Below are 17247 nucleotides of genomic sequence, written 5' to 3' on the forward strand. Positions count from 1 at the left end.
AATATTGACAATAAAACTCACAACTAGCACTTCAAATTCCACCCTCTTACACCAATAGAAGCTCAACCAATGTGGTCAAATTCAAACATCTCAAAATGAGGGACCACTTCAAATTTTTTGAGCTTTTGTTGGTTTCCTTGGAGAAATTTGAGTTTCAACATCCTTCCTTTTGAAACAATATCAACTCTATAAAAGAAATTCAGTAAAATTGCCAGAAACTCATTTTTTACTGTACGCAAATGTTCGTTGCTGGTAGTTGTACATATAAATGGCTTGACATTAAAGCTCAATGCACATGGATGCTTTGGCATTCAATACATCAACGGAAATATAATTCAACCCATATTACGCTCAACATCTGAATGGAACCCACAAGGCACATGTTTATAAATGTTTGAAGACATGAATTAAACTCTCAAACACCATGAATGGCATAGCAGATGCATTGAAAAGGGCACTATCACTCATGCTAGAAAGAAGCAACCACTTGTTCAGTTCAATCTCTCATTCATCACGACGAGAATCCTCCATCTTTGCACAATTTTGCAAAATGTTGCCTTCGAGAACCAACACGGGTGTTGTACGTAATAGCAAGAGGCTCGGAACAATGGATTTTGGTGGGAATGCAACTTGGCTCGGTTCTTCTTCTTCCCCATCACAATCTTCCAACACTAGATTTGACTCATCGATAACTTATGGGGAGAACGAAATCCATTCTGATGGACGGAAGGTTCATTTGGAGAAAATATTGAAGGCTTCAGGACTGGAAGTTGATTCAAAGTTGGACCATGAAGTATAACCTTCGAAGACGTGTACCCACGAGGGTTTTTCTAGTAATTGTGAAGACAATTTCAATGGGGAGGTGAAGAAGGATGCCCAAAAACAATTGAGTCCTCAACAAATTATGTGCATGAAAACTAACAAGGAAATAGCCAAAGCTAAGTTCATTCAAAAGATTTGTGAAGAGAAAGTTGCAAAATCTGGAGAAAAAGGCATGCCTTTTCCAAAGATAGAAGACCTTATTGTTGAATGGACTTGGTTGGATTCACTTCTTGGCGAGCTTCAAAAGCCTTACATGGAAAGCTTTCAGAGTTCGTGACACAAGAAGCTATAGGAAGGATTCACATCTATCCCCCTCTTTCTTTAATATTCAATGCTTTGAACATACGCCCATTTGACAAAGTTAAGGTCGTCATCATCAATCAAGATCATCATGGTAAGGATGTTACCACAGGAGTGAAGACGGAGTCAAACTGATAGTATAATGTTGTATGCAAGTTTGGAGGACTGACAATATGTGAGTAGTCAAAGGGAGGAGTGATGCCAAATCTGCATGGGGAGTATATGTGATATGCAGTCCTCTGCAGAGGATGAAATTGCTGAAGTTGTTTTTGTTCAGTCCTTCATCCCGAGAACATTAGATCAGGTACAAGATTTTGAAAAGGATATAGATCGGATTACCAGTGGCAATAATACTGAAGGAATATACTATCAAACAATTACTGGTTTGAAAGAGGACCTTTCTGGGGTGCGCCTTATTCCTGCCATCTTGGATAATGTGAATGATCAGCCTGCCAGGGAGATTGTAGATTCTTTTCCAGTTTCAATCTCTGCTGATCAGAGATCCGGAGAAGGATTGGATAGGGATTTAGAAAATATGATAACAGAATCTGAGCAGAGTAGCTCAAGTGCTTCCGAGGATGATGTGGCTTCAGAAACTGGGGACAACAAATCTTCTTTGAGTGAAAACCAACAGGTTAATAGAAGAGCAACTCGGAAGGAGCATAAGAGGATAGTAAAGACAAAAAGGAGAGAGCAGAGACTGTAATGTATAGGACAGTTACATTCAATTAGGTCAATATATATGACACGCTGAGAGAATGTATGAGAATGTAATGCAGAGAATGTGACAATTGCATAAATGCTTAGGCTAACATATATGACAGGTTAATAGAATAGGAGTTACAACACAGTAGTGCGGAAGCGTTTTGGCAGGCCAACACACAAATGGTTAGATAAATTGCTCTTCAATGGCATAATCTAAAAGAGAAACGGTTGTTGACAACAATTCTGAGTAGCAGAGAGGGTGTGGCATCAATTTTGATGGTTAGAGGGAAGAACTGACACACATAGAAAGGCCACAAAACCAGTGGCTCAAATTGGAGTAGGGTAGGAGTGCGCTCGATCTGATACCATGTTAAACACAACAATGGCGAAGACATGACATATGAACGATAAACATTGAATGCATTATTATTCACAATGATACATATATATAATCCATTGGATTGACCCTTGGTTTCATATTCCAAGTTGTCTCTTGGACTCCCTTTGACAGTTCAGCTTCTACACCAACACTTAGAGGATTATGTGTCCAACACACACACACACACACATATGGTGTTGATGTGTATATTGTTAATTCATGTTAGGTATGTTCATTTAATGTGTTTGCAGGTAGATGTGTATGTGATAGCATTTATTTGACATGATATATATATATATATATATATATATATCAATTTGAGGATGTGTGGTGATGATGTTAGATTCCAATGCTTGTGTTTTGTTAATTGTGATCATGATGATGATACCCTATTAGGTTATTAGATTTGTGTGCTAGCTAAATGTTATATGTTTTAAAGGTGTATATATTAAGGTTATGGTAGTGAATTTGAATGTGTATCTTAGATGATGTTTATGTTTGTTAGATGGTTATTATCATGATGTTTATTTTTATTAAATAATATTTATTATAGATTATATAGTTATGAACTTATATCAAAATTTTATATATGAAATTTCTTGTAAAACGACTTCCTAAAAAAAAATGCAAAGATATTTTTATAAATTACAAATTTTAGTATGGTTGAAACTATGATTGTAAAATTACGATAAATATTTTTCTATTGCTTAGATAGTTCATTCATATTCATTCTAACCTAATTAGTAAAATATTTCAATAGTCACTTGGAAAAAATAATTAAAAGTAAAATCATTTAGTTAGTTCTTAATAAGATGAAAATGTGTAACTCATTCAATTTTTAATATATTATATTAATAATAATAAATTATTGCAAAATACAATTTAACCAATGAAAAATTACACTATGGTTGATCTATATATAGAGATAGGAAACCATACTATAGATCCATTTTAATGACACATGTATCAATCACTAAAAGAGATTGAATATTTTGACATGTACATCTTTTTTCAAGTTTTACATTCTAAAAATATATTTTCATATAATGAGATTTGATCCCTCTCGGTTTTGTCAGTGTCAGTGTCTCCACACTGCCATCAGTGATCAAAATCTGCTCTTTTGTATTTCATAGGAGGAGTCCCATACTAATGAGTTTGCATTCCATTAGGTCATGGATTCACTGATGGTAGGGTTTACTTCAATTTTCCCTCGTGATTTGTACTTGTTGATCCTCTTCCATATATTTTAGTCATGGCTCATGTTCCCTTTGCAATTCATTTCATTAGGTCTTAGGGTTTGGTCTCATTAGGTTTTAGGGTCCCACCATGGTCAAATCCAATAATTACATGCCAATAATGATCAGAAAGGACATGAGGAGGCCAATAATGATTGGTAAAGCCATAATTTATCATATTGAAAAGCCTAATGTAGTTCAAGTTTTGAGGTGAAAATAAAGTATTTTATTTTTATCTTCATCTCTTATGTAATTTTATGTTTCCATATGTAATATTGGTTCTCAGCTACTCCTAAGCATTTGATGATGTTTCCAAGCACCTGCCACTGCAAAAATCAAGTCATCATGAGCACCAATTCACCTGCAAAAGCAAAAGAGAAACAAGCACTAAAACCCTAAATTCATCTCCCACTGAGCTAGGGTTGGCTATGGGATCAAATATATCTGACATGAGGAGGAATAAGGGATATCAGAAGGTATGAGGCCATTTCATATCATCAAACATCAGGTCTCCATCATTTGTCAAGAAGTCATTTCAAGGAACAAGCCATTCACCACACATAAGGGACAATTTTTATTCAAACTATTTTTTTGAGCAAGAAAATATGAATTTGACAAAAATGAGAGAATTTTTTTTCCATCATGACCTAAGAAGAAAAACCTCTTTCAATTTTTACACAGGTTTCATGGTTTGGGAGAAATGTCGAAAACATCATTTGCCTTAGGAGGGTTAATGTGCCTCTGGAGTGACCTTGGTAAAATCAAATTTTCTCGTAGATGGAATGACCAAATGACTTGCTTGATGAGTCAAATAATAAGTAGACACAAATAGCTTTCCAATTAGCTATCCTGAGCTCAAATTGGAGTTGAGGAAGACCTTCAAAAGTTGACTCCAACAACACTCTGCATTTAGGCAGCCTCATTCTGCACATTTTGACCAGTCTTGGGAGATTGGACTTTTGACAGGGCAAATGAACTCCAAATTGAAAAATTCAAGATGTTATGGAAAGTAGACTCGACAAGGTTTCCAACGAGATATCAAAGACCTAATTTTGACACCGGGAAGGCCTACAAAAGTTTCCTGCAAAAGTAATTTCGCTTCGAGAAGGTGGCACTGCGCTTTGAGGCAAAATTTCCAGTGCAAAAAAACAACTGGCACTGCGCTTTGAGGGAGGCGCTGCAGTTCTGTAGGGTGGCATTGAACTTTGGCCAAAAAAGCAAAAAATCACTCCAAACTTCAAATTTCACTCAAATTTTCTCCAATTTCATGTTTTGCAAGTAAGTACTCCCTCCTATACAGTGTCTAGATTGCACATCTCATGTTTTGAACCTCTCCTACATTCTTATTGCTAAATCCAAATCCTCCTCCATAAAACCCTAATCTCTTTGTTCATTTCACTAAAACCCTAATCTCTTTGTCCATTTCACTGTTTAGCCTCAAAACTCAAGCCTTTCACTTATCATTTCCTCCATCCTCACCTACTTTTCATCACTTATATTTCAGTCCCATAAACCCTCCTTTCACCCTTACAGTTTGTGTCCTAACCACATACATTCACTCATAAACCCTAGGGCATACCCTTCACACCATTTACATTGTCCCATCTACATTGTCAACATTTGTGCAATTAAACAGTTAGTTCAATGGACAGAGGAAGTGATTCTGACTATGATGAAGAGACAGTTGGGCCTTCAACTCATGTGGAAATAGGAGATGAACACCAAGAGACAAAAACTGCTGAGATACCAGTGTTCGTGACATATCAGAGAGGGTCAAGTTAGTTGTTTGCAACTGTCAGGCAGGTGTTTACTCCACAAGGTGTGGAAGGGGCTCTGCCTTCTTCGTCAGCAAAACAGGTACAGGTTGAGCAGCTAAGCAAAGGTAGGGAGAAGATACTGGAGGATGACTTGGATGATGAACAAGAGAGGGAATTTTAGTTAGAAGAGCATGATGATGAGCCATGGCACTATACCCATCATGGAGTAGAGATCATTGATTTAGAAAGCCAAGATGAAACTACAGCTCAAAACATGCTTATGATGGAAAAGGATGCACACATTCAAATGTTGATGGAAACTATAGCAAGGGGTAGATATATCATCACATATTTAGAGCAAGAGAACAAATAGTTGAATGATAAGCAGGTCCTCATGGAACTTGAAATTCTGAAGATGAAGAGGCAAAGTGACAAAAAGGCTCATGTCACTTTGACTTCCATTGAGCAAGAGATTGAAAATCATAGGGAAACATGGCTTGAGAGATTCAATATACATCTTGAAGGACTAATTGAGAAGGGCAACAGGGATAAGAAAATGCTTCGACACATGGCCTACCATTATATGACCTACAACAAAATCTGCAATATGAGGATTAGGAAGCTAAAAGCTAGGTTGAGGAGAGCCTTAGAGGGCAAGAAAGAGAAAGATAGGTTGGAAATATTAGCTGAAGCCTCACTAGCCCATCAAAGCAGCTGATGGTGGTGTCCCATGCCAAATTTGGGCAAGTTTTGGAGATTTTTTGCATTTTTCAAATTTTGAAATTTTCAACACAGAAAACTGGTCCAGAAGCGCAACGCCGGTTTCCTGGAGCATCAGATGGAGAAAAATTTTGTATTTTTGGATTCATCATGATGAGAACATACACCCTGGAAAGTTTCAGAAGTTTTGGAGCAAATTTGGGTCACCAAAAGGTCCAAAAACTACCAAAAAATGACCTCTCTGCCTCTTTTTGGACACACAGAAGAAGTCTTGGGAGATTCAAGTTTTTAGGGGGAAAATGATCTCCAAATTCAAAAATTCTAGTTGTTCCCAGAACTAGACTTGAAGACCTTTCCAATGAGCTATCTTGGGCTCAATTTGGTTAAGGGGAAGGCCTCCAAAAGTAGGTGGAAAGTGGTATTGCGCTTTTGACCAGTTTGCCCAGAAAATCAAAATTCCACCGGGTTTGACTGTGGATTTGTTTTCTCTCTCCTCATGAATGATTTTACTCAAGTAATTAATAACATGGCATGTAAATATAAAATTAAAATAGGGTTAGAGGGTAGATTCATTAGTTAGAGGTGGTTTTGAGGCAAATGTATATGTTTCCACTCTTTTAGAGGCAATTTATTTGACTGCCTAGATTTCAGTTCTTAGTTGGGAAATGGTTGAAACAACCCCTCTTCTCATCGATTCGACCCCTGATGTTCAGGATGAGTAGTTTTTATGTCTATATTATGTATTTTCTTTCTCATTTGCAAGGGTTGGACTCACTTGGATGCTTTGAGCTATATTGTACATCATTGTAAGCAGTTTGGCAAGGAAATTAATAGGACTTGCAGCTATTTTTGTGGATTCCTGTGGTATGTTGTTTTAGCCATAGTTTCTTCTTTGTTATCAGTTTTTTATGTGTTTTATGTATGCCATCATCTATTTCACTGCTTTTAATTGAATGATATCAAGATCGATAGGTAGAATTCATTATTTGCAGTGCTCTACCTTGGGAAATCATTCAATACTCTATGTTTTCTGTTGTTTGAGTAGGATCCATGATTGTCACATGCCCTCCTCAGCTCCTCACCAGTCTTAGACATCTCATCTCACTTAATTTCCAGTGCTAAAGCCTATACCTACCTTGCCCCATAGAACACCCTGCATTATGACCTAATTTCCCAGACCCAAATTGCTTAGTTCCATCTGATCCACAAATACCAACAAATTCAATCAAAATCTTTTGAGCTACTATACCTAGCCTAAAATCCCATCTGATCCAGTCATTTTCACTGAGATCCATTAAGGAGAGAGCCCTCTCCGAGCCTGGTAGGGCTAGCTACCAGGTTAAGCTTGGTTTGTGGTTACCCTAGAATTGTCTCCCTTCAGCCTGAGGTCAATCTAGGCTCTAACAGGTTCTTGGTAGATCCGTCTTTAAGATGGATCTATATTGGTTTATAAAATTCAATCTATTGTTAAATTTAAAAAAAAAAATAAGTCGATTTTTTTTTTTTTTATAATTAATTTAGATTTAATATAACTTAAAAAATACATTTTAATAAAATTTAATTTATCACTAAAGTTATGAGATTTTCAAGCAATTTAAATTTAATATTTATAGCAACTCTTACCAATGTAAATTAGAAATTTCTCTCTCTAAAAATGAGGATCAAGAAATGTAAAATAAGGCTTGTGAAGATATAACATTTTGGTGTTATTTTGGTTCTTTATTTGTTATTGGATTGTTTAAATTTTTTTTTAATAATGAATATGAGTTAAATAATACAAAAATCATGCTATATAGATTTCGACTTTTGACAAATAATATATTTGATTATTTCTTAATGAACAACTCAAGAAATATTTTTTTTCCACATACTTATCATGAGATAGTCACTAAAATTTATGTTTTCACGTTTCATGTTAATATTACATCATGTTCACAATAATAAAGAGATGTCTAGTTTAAATAATTTGTTTATAAATACATAAAAATAGATATTTATTTTACATAATTTAAATTGGAAAGAAAAATGCATCACCAAATCTATTAGAAATTCAAACAAATGCCCCTTAATCACCATCACATTATTTTAATTAATTTATCTTTTATGTAATTCTAAAGGGAATCTAGTTAGTTTGAGTTAGTATGGAGTGTGTGGTTGTAATAAATGGTTATTAAGCCAAATGTAGCTAATTATTATCAGAGGTTGGAAGCTACTTCTATTTATGAAAGTTTCATCGGTAGATAGAAATTTTTTAGTTAATTTTTTAATTCAAGATCCCATTATTTTGGATCTTGAACCAATAGCTAATAATTATTAGAGGTTCGAAGCTACTTTTATTTATGAAAGTTTCATAGGTAGATAGAAATTTGTTTGTTAATTTGTTAATTCAAGATCCTATTATTTTGGATCTTGAACCAAATGTATTTGTGGCCATATTATTAATAAAAAGGACTGTTTGCGACAATAGGGAAAGGAGAGGGCGAGTGTGCTAATTTATTGTTTTTCAAAATCTCCATACCGAATGAATGATCTCTACAATCCATTTTTATTTCTTCTATAACTTTGTGTGTGTATATATTTCTAATTAATGTTATTTTTTTAAGTGACAAGGTATATCGATTGTGTTGAGTGGTTGCAGAAGGTTGAGAAAGGTAAATGAATACTTTAGAAAGACTATGGAGCCAGAAGAGTGATCTAAAGAGCACATAAGTCGAATCAAGCCACAGTCGGGATCAACACAGAAAGGCTAACACTTAGCCAAATTCAACCCTTTCAAAAAGTGTCTCATGTCGAGGCCGGGATCGTCTTTAGATAGAATTTGGTGACAGAAAACTATTTGGTGGGCCAAAGCTATCGAACCCGAAGGTACCCTTAGAAGACCAAGTCTACGTGATTGTGAAGGAGGCGTCGGGCCATGTCATCCTGAAAGGGATAGCCTGGAAGATTCATTTGAGCCAAAGATTAAGCGACTGGGAAGAGTAAAGCATCAGGCCAACTCAACATTGGAAGATGTATAACTGGGACCACCCAGAACGAATAGTCGAGGCGGAGACCCCAACTACATGTTGGAGTTATACGTTATAAAGAGTAGCATGTTGGAGGTAAGGATTACCTAGAGGATATCATTTGGCGCACAAAGGCTTCGCGTTGGGTAGGAGTGGAGCAGGTGGACCCCACCCTGCCACTTCCAAACTTGACAATTAGGCTACACATTGAGTTCTAACTGTCGAGACACATCAAAAATTATTTTAAAAGGGATTTTCATTATTTTTGATATGGGATTTTACTATCGAATCATACACGCATAGTGTATGAGCACTAGGTCATAGTGCTTGGTTCTGAGAGCTATGTAGTGAAGGGTTTTGATTCCGAGGGCTATAAAATATTGCTTGAACTTGATGGTTTTGGCTAAGAGCCTATTGTTTAAGGGAACCAACTCCTAAGGGGGGGAAATTAAGCAAATATAAGGGCATATTTGCATCAGGTAGTATCAGAGCGGTAAGCTCTCTAGAAAAAATAAATAAAGTTTGATTTAATTGATTGTAATTTATTTTGTGACTGGTCTATTTGTCAATAATGGAATTTAGAATTGGAAGAGGTAGAGGTCGAGGAAGAGGTCAACCAACTGCAAATGTAGAGTTAAGGGACGAAGTGAGGACTCTTAGGTGAAGGCTAGAAGCCATGGAGGCTACCAGACATCATGATCACATAGGAGATACCAGTGAGGAAGAACTTCTAGAAGAGGAAGAGGAGAGAGCTGAAGAACCCCCAGAAATTTGATTTCTAAAGTTGGTTTTTGGTCCAGGTTTCGGGTCAAAGGTAGAAGTAACTACATACAATGGCAGTTTGGATCTAGAAGAATTGATAGATTGGATCATGCCATGAACAAATTTTGAGTATGCAGAGGTGCCAAAAGACAAGCAAGTCAGATTTGTTGTTACGAAGTTGAAAGGACATCTGATTTTATGTTGGGACGGAGTGCAAAAAGAAAGGGCCTTGAAGAGAAAAGCCAAGATCAAGAGTTGGAGCATGATGATTGCTAAATTCAAAAGTGAGTTCCTTCCCAAAGATTATCATTTAATTTTGTTTATAGAGATGCAAAATCTCAAGCAAAAGACGATGATTGTCAGGGAGTATATGTAGGAATTTTATAAAGATTAGGGTACATAGTATATACACCTGAGAGAGTTGTCGAGTATATCAATGGATTGAGGTTTGATATTCAAGATGAATTAATTTTAATGTCCTTGATATCTATTGAGGAAGCATATCAGGTTGCATTGAAGGCTGAGGAGAATTTGATGAGAAAGCAAGGTCAGAAGACGAGAACAAGAAGTGTTGGAACAAAAGAGTAACAACAAAAGGGAGAAGCTATCAGCTCAAACTAGCAAACAAAACCAAATAAAATTAGCAATGCTAGAGGAAGGAGGACTCCTTCGAGAGGCAGAGGTAGAGGTGGAGAGCAGGTGACATGTTTCACCCGTGGAAAGTTGGGACATTATTCCTTTGAATGTCTAGAAAAAATCAGAAAAGAAAAGGGGACACATTTATCACAAACTGAGCCAGAACTTGAACTTCCAAAGGTAGCGAAAGAATGTGTCAACTCACTAGAAGAAGGAGAAGCTTTACTGCTGAAGCAAGTACTGGATGTAGATGAACCCACACAAAGAATATGTTTATTCAGGACAACTTGCAAAGCACAAGGTAAATGTTGTAAGTTGATTGTTGACAATGGTAGTATTGATAACTTGGTTTCTACAAAGATGGTGGAGAAATTGCAGCTGGAAAGGATGCCACATCCTGCACCATATAGAGTCTCATGGTTGCAGAAGGGTCAACAGATGATGGTAAGCAAGAAATGTCAGCTGGAATTCTAGATTGGTAAATACAAGGACCAGTTTCTGTGTGACATTGTATAGATGGATGTTTTCCATGTTTTGCTTGGAAGACCATGGCAATATGATCGAAGCGTAAATTATGATGGATGGAGGAATACATACATCTTTGAGAAATATGGAAAGTGGCATATATTGTGTCCTAAAAGGGTTGAAAATGATAGAGAAATAGTTGAACCATGTGTATTTTTCATGAGTGAGAAGCAGTGGGTGCAATAGGAGCAGTAGGAAAATTCAGACAATCTTGAGGATGAGATGATTAACAAGCGGATACCAGCAAAAGTTGAGGAGTAATCAACAACAGAATTAGTCATTGCAGAGGAGATTTAGAGCAATGAACAACAATATCTTGCTTTAGAGGACAACACAAGGAAGGAATCTAAAGAAGGTAATGGAGATGACAGTGAAAAAAGACTAGAAAATGTTGTTGTGGGAATTGCAATTCCAGGAGAACAAGTCATCTTAAAGAAGAAGGGTTGGTTCCAATTCATCTATACAACCCTGTTTTTATTGACTGCTTGGATAAGAGGAGAGATAACCCATTCAATTGAAGATATCCAATAAAGAATACCAATGAAGGGCTTTGCAATTGTGTTATGGTGATTCCAACCAACCAAGACAATTTGGTGTCGGTGGACCACGGGACTGCTTAAATGGGGAAACTACCCAAAGGGAGACCTTGGGCATCTACTAAATTACTATAGAAAAACAACAAAAGGGACCTCATGGACAAGAGTCCATGAAAGTTTTGAAGTCTGGGTGTATGATGCAGGAGCATCTTGCACTTATTTTAATTAATTTAATTTTTATGTAATTCTATAGAAGGAATCTAGTTAGTTTGAGTTAGTATAGAGTGTGTGGTTGTAATAAATGGATATTAAGCCAAATGTAGCTAAAAATTATCTGGAGGTTGGAAGCTACTTTTATTTGTGAAAGTTTCATAGGTAGACAAAAATTTGTTTGTTAATTTGTTAAGTCAAGATCCTATTGTTTTGGATCTTGAACCAAATGTATTTGTGGCCACATTATTAATAAAAAGGAATGCATGCGAGAGAAAGGCTGGGAGAGGTCGAGTGTGATAATTTCTTATTTTTCAAAGCTTTGTACCAAATGAATGATCTCTGCAGTCCATTTTTATTTCTTCTATAACTCTATGTGTGCATATATTTCTAATTAAAGTATTTTTTGAAGTCTGTGAGGTATATCGATTGTGTTGAGTGGTTATAGAAGGTTGGGAGAGGCAAAGGAATACTTTAGAAAGAATATTGAGCTAGAATAGTGATCTAAAGAGCACAAATGTCACATCGATCCACATTCACGATCAACACAGAAAGGTCAACAGTTAGCCAAATTCAACCCTTTGGAAAAGTTTTTCTCTAGTCAAGTTTGAGATGGTCTTCAGACAAAATTCCTTGACAGAAAGCTAATCAGCAGGTCAGAGCTGTCGAGCCTAGAGGTACCCTTAAAATACCAAGTATACGCGACCAGGAAGGAGACGTCGGGCCACATCATCCCAGAAGATTCGTTTGATCTCAATTCTAAGCGACTGGGAAGAGTAAAGCATTGGGCCAACTCAGCATTGGCGGACGTATAAGCGGGAGCACTCGGAAGGAATAGTTGAGGGGGAGAGACCCCAACTTCACGTTAGAGTTATACGCTATAAGGAGTAGTAGGATGGAGGTAAGGATCACCTAGAGGATGTTGTATGGTGCACAAAGTCTTCGTGCCAAGTAGGAGTGGAGTGGGTGGAGCTCACCTGACGATTGCCTAACCCAAAAGTTAACATTAGAGCATCCAGGCTACGCGCCGAGCTATAACTATTGGGACACATCAACAATTATTTTAAAAGGGATTTTATTTTTTGTTATGTGGGATTTAACTGCAGAATCATACACGCGTAGTGGATGAGTGTTAGGTCATAGAACTTGCCTCTAAGGGCTATGTAGTGAAGGGTTTTAATTCCAGGGGCTATAGAATATTGCTTGAACTCAGTGGTTTTGGATAAGCACCTATTTTTTAAGGGAACCAACTCTTAAAGGAGCCAAATTAAGCAAATCCAAAGGAAACTTTGCATCAGAAAAGAAAATCAAAATAGTTTCATTATCCATGAAGAAAAAATTAAAACCTTTCATGCATCCATGTAAGCCCATTTGTTTATCTTATGGTCCATAAAAATATGTAATCAATATCTTATACATGCATAAGACCTCCTTTTGGTTTACATAATGTTTCAAGAATTGGAATTTAAATATAGCAAACATGACTTTACCTCTCATGTCAAGAATTTAATCTTACATGTTAAGACACAATTTTTTCATTGTTAAAGTCCTCATAGAGTTATCACTAGATGATTTATATTGATTTTGAACTAAACAAGAAGAAAAAACATGTGAACTGATTAATAAACTAATAAGTATCTAAATCAAGAATAAATCTTCAATGTTGTTTCTAAATTCACTATTTTCTCATTTTGGTTATATTCTTCTCATTTTCCTATTTGAGAAGGATTGTGACCTTGAATCCTTATTATCATAGATATTGTACATAATTGGAAATACTTATTTTTAAGTTTAAAAATGTTTCCACTGCAAAAAAAAAAAGCGTAAAAACATTTGTGAATCTTATAAATTATATAAAATGCCAACAAGAGGGAAAAAAACAACATAATTAGTTAAATAAAGAAAGCAAAAACATACAACAATAGTATAAATGATGAAATAACACAAGTACATATCACTCTCCATTGTCATCACCCTAATTATCTTCCTCCCTTGGCATGATAACACTATTGTTGTCAAAAATATGTTTTGATCTAGGGTCATGTCAATCACTAATCCCTATCCGTCACATTTGGCTAAAAAAACATCTGGTTGTAGTGTTTTGGGAAAACTTAAGGCTCCTTAGCTTCATGCCACATCTTTCTAGAATTGATAGATATCATCTCACTATTGCAATCTTCCTTTACATTATTCTGATCAAAGGTGTCCCACCACTTGCACCTAAAAATAACACATTGGAACGAATAGAAGTCCACTTGAATGATCTCTTGTATCTTTCTAGCGTAACTTAATGTCCCTTGCATCAGGTTTTGATCGTGGTGGCTAACATCTTGACTTCCACTCCATAGTCTTGTGTCATGCATCCATCATCGACATCCTCTGTGCAAAAATGATGTCCATATGCCCATAGAGATGGGAATAAATTCACTTATAAAAAGTGAAAAAATTATAGTGTCATATGTCTAATAACCTGAACATAATTAAAAAATATAAAATATATATAGATATTACGATTCAAAGGTGTAGTATGAAGTTGAAAATGTACAAATTGTGATTATTACTGAGTTGCTACACCCAATCCCTATGTTTAGAGCATCCTCTTTCGCACGTGGGTAATGTCTAGATGCACCGTATTTTTCCTTGATTTGATCAACAACACAACTATTAGGGCATGTCATTAGCATATTTTCTTTTAAATGATCAGGGTAAGACATGCTTCTACCATTCAAATGTTTGAATGTTTTCCTGTCACTATCCCATTTCCTCCTCTTTTTCTCATACCATGTGACTTATGGTTGTGTCACTTCCATATTGTAAAGAATGAATTTGTTTATGGCTTTAGTTTCTGAATTTGCTGATGAAATCCAACCAACATATATAGTACGTATGAGATCAAAATATGCATTAATATGAAGTTCAATGTGAATAGCTATTGTGTAGAAATTTGAGAAATGATAAGTCAATTACTCTTTATCATGTGCCTCTTTCCATTCATTTCGAGAAGCTCCCCTTCTCTTTTGTATTCATCCCTTTTGTCATCCCAAATTGATGCACCTGGTATGTTATTGATCTGCTTGATGTACTCAGTGCCATAATAGAAAAACTCATATGATATATACCCCTCTACCATAGACTGCTTGGTTTTTTCCCTTTGTCAAACAAAACCTTTCAATTTCTTCATGTACCTCTCTAGAAAAAACATCCAATGACAATAAACCACCCAACTAATCAAACCTCATCTATTAAGCGAATAAGAAGATGAACCTACACATCCATGAAACTCGTCGACAACTCATCCTCAAACATACAAACAATCTCAGCTATCTCTTGATGCCACCATGGAATGCTAGCCATATGAATCTCCTTTGATGTGATTCAGCGTACAAATGCAAATAATTTAGATATGGCGCGTCATAGTTCTTGGGGGGGAGTCATGGTTCACACACCCATGCACGAGCTAATGACACTACAAAGTAAATAGTAAATTATACAAAAATTAATTATAAAATATCTCATTGCATAAAAATTAAAAATAATAATAATAATAATAAAATCATGTTTTTGAAATATGTACTCTTAGAAGGCTCAAATGGTCATGTGATTTCAACCTCAACAAATGGTCTTCCATAGTGAAACAGCGTTGTAGTGAAGACCCATATAAAGAAGGCTCCCTCACACTCATTATAACTTCCTTTGCCAAAGAAATATTAATTTTATTTGAAATCCATGGGACATCACTTTCTTTGAAAGACCAAGAGGGACCAACCTCTCCTCTAGTTTCTTGTCTTGGCCAATGTTTCTTTCTATTTTTGAATAAATAAGATCTATCCTAACAACCAATGTGTCATTTTATTTTGATGATATGTGCCTCCATAAAGAAGATGAAACATTTTTAAATAATAAGTGGGAAATCTTAAGATGCTCCCAATATGGGAGCTCATAAAAGGAAAATTTTATTTTCATCCCAATGGAAAATTTCTCAACATAGGTGTTGAAGAATTTTGGATCATCGAACATAGGCTCCCCATTTGAATTAAACATTTCTAAAAACTCCTTCTACTTCTCTCTCTCATATGCTCTAAGCCATTCAACTAGTGTCATTATTTCAAGCCTTTAGGTTCTCTCTAGTTTACAATTGAAAGCAGGTGTTCTTTTGGGAGGAATACCCTGGAGCAGTCATACATTGGATTTCATAGGTGGTTGGACCACCTAGCCTTCAGAGAAGGTCCACAACATTTGTTATGGAACCGGCTCAAGAAAAGATAGAAAAGATAGATCAACGCTTTAGAATTCAGCCTCTTCGAGGGGGCAACCTCCTTTACATTACATAAATGAACAATTCTTGGATGATACAAATGAAAAGACCTCCTTTCTATATATAGGAGTCTAAGGGGTCATAACATAATCAGAACCGACATAACAATAATAATATAAGGGCACAATAATAACAATAGTGGGCTTCTATGGGGCACAATAGTAACAATATAGGCATGTTGATGCCTCGAAAATCGTTGCATCAACATCGGGGATAACCACCCGGTCAGGACCTTAAAGGCAGCTCCTTTTCCGTTTGGTGTAGTGGCTCCGACTGGATATAATGGGACCAGTTTCCCAATGATTGGTAAATGGGATGGATAAATAATTGATTTTCTAATATCTGTTGGAAATAATACTGAGAGGGGGGGTGAATCAGTATTATCTAGCAATTTAACAAATCTTCCTTATTTGATCTTTGAATTATTCTTGCATATCAGTACCATAAAATAATGAGCATGAACAAAGAAAACAGATAGTCACACCAAAGAACACAAGATGTAAGGTGGAAACCCAATGTGGGTGAAAACCACCTGCTGCAATATGTCTCTATCTTCTTTCAAATTAGAAACTCCTTTTACAATGATTTTGTACTGGTGTAGTCTTTTACCAGTACGCAGGCTGCAACCTGCAGAGAGCTACAACTCTCTACTTCTTTTCATAAAGCATCAAATGATCATCCAGTACATAACAGTTACTGTCTACTACAGTTATCAGATCAGTAATAACAGAATTAACCCAGAACACCTTATCAACAGATAAATATAATCAATAGAACAGAGACGCAGTTTTTCCTTCTGTGGCCTGCGACCAGACGCAGCTAACCTTTTGCTACTCTGCGTCCAAACGCAGATATCCTTCTGCTGCGCTGCGTGCCCACGCACTGTTCCTTCAACTGCTCTGCGTTCTGTTGCTTCAGGGACGCATCCAGAAACACTATCGCGCCGCGTCTTTCTGCTACAGGGACGCACCCAAAAACACTATCGCGCCGCGTCCTTCTGCTACAGAGACGCACCCAAAAACACTATCGCGCCGCGTCCTTTGCTTCAGAGACGCATCTAAACCTTGATCGCTCTGCGTCCCCACGCAGATCTCCAGTTACTGAACTGCATCCCAGACGCACCTGAACTTCATCTGCCCTGCGTCCCCACGCAGGTCTCCAGATTCTGCACTGCGTCCCGGCGTGCTTTCCTTTCACCGTACCTGCGTCCCTTCAGGTATGAATGATTTCAAGACTTTAAGTGTAACCCAAACAGTCAGATCTTCAGATCTAATCTTGCGCCAAAGAGATCTCAGTCCTTCAGTAGATTCGCCTTCTTTAGATCTAGATCAGATCTCACC

At 36.5% G+C, this 17247-nt stretch overlaps 1 pseudogene; it reads left to right on the top strand.

The window, feature by feature from the left end:
- The first annotated feature begins 550 nt into the window (after positions 1–550).
- On the top strand, positions 551–1257 carry LOC149186725 (uracil-DNA glycosylase, mitochondrial-like; annotated as a pseudogene).
- Positions 1258–17247: the final 15990 nt, after the last annotated feature.

This window comes from Pinus tabuliformis, chromosome 3_1, assembly GCF_031772625.1.
Source record: "Pinus tabuliformis cultivar Carrire ecotype Pingquan chromosome 3_1, CPIR1, whole genome shotgun sequence".
Lineage (NCBI taxonomy): Eukaryota > Viridiplantae > Streptophyta > Pinopsida > Pinales > Pinaceae > Pinus > Pinus tabuliformis.